Source organism: Geospiza fortis, unplaced genomic scaffold (assembly GCF_000277835.1).
Source record: "Geospiza fortis unplaced genomic scaffold, GeoFor_1.0 scaffold196, whole genome shotgun sequence".
Taxonomy (NCBI): domain Eukaryota; kingdom Metazoa; phylum Chordata; class Aves; order Passeriformes; family Thraupidae; genus Geospiza; species Geospiza fortis.
The window spans coordinates 1,103,096-1,104,028 of NW_005054487.1; the positions used below are offsets into that span (position 1 = coordinate 1,103,096).

Sequence of the window (933 nt, forward strand, 5' to 3'; positions counted from 1 at the left end):
AGTTTCCTTGTTGATTCATTGAGTTCCACATCAGTGACTGAGCTGAGCATGAATCACCAGAGCACAGCAGGCATCAACAACATCCTCCTGCTCTGATATCACAAACCAGCCCGAAGCTGAAGTGCAGCCCTGCCAAGCAGCCAGGCCTGTCATCGTGCCCTCGCTGCCCCAGGTACCTCAGGCGGGGAGCCCTGGCATTCACAACAAAATGGGAACCTGAAGAACCAGAAAAAAAAAAAAAGGAGATTCAGCCAGGCCAGAGAGGCAGCTGACACTCTGCAGCCCTGGAATGACATGAGTGTTGTCGAATTAGAAGTTATACCAGCATTGCTTCAAGCAATTACTTTGAAGGAATTAGTTCCTGTATAGGAAGTGGAAAAACATTACAAGAATGACTTGGAAAATTGCAGGGTTTTTGAATAGGAGTTGTATGTATTTCTCAAATATTTTCAACAGATTAGGCTCATATCACAAAGTCCCTGTTCTCCAAGGATAGGACAGACACGTTTGTATTTCACTTTTGAAGAACCAAAATTCTGAGAAATGTTACTGCACAATTAGTCAAGTAACTCTCCACTCTCTGCTCCCTTTATTTTTCCCAGGAGAAGCTTCAGAAGGTTGCACATTATGTTCTCCTCATGCCCCACTGCCACACATTTCTGTGGTTTAAGACAGTGCTAACACCGAGTTACTTCAGGTATTTCTGTATTACACAATTTTAAGATCACTTACACTGCTGTTGTGAAAGCAGCTGAATCACCTTGGGATGTGCCAAACCTCCTCCTAGATTTTTTTTTTTTTCATATAGCAGAGTTTCCCTGCAGTGCCTGCCTCAAGGCCCTTTCCTCTGGCTGGTGGGTATTTCGTAAACAAAACTGTGAAAAATGCATATTTTATGATTGGCTTTTTGCAAATATTAAAATGAATATTGTA

General features: G+C 42.6%; 1 long non-coding RNA gene across 1 annotated transcript in view; it reads right to left on the reverse strand.

The window, feature by feature from the left end:
• LOC115948721 overlaps positions 1-933 on the reverse strand; it is an 11,694-nt gene that overhangs the window by 9,980 nt on the left and 781 nt on the right. The gene's annotated exons all lie outside the window — the stretch shown is intronic.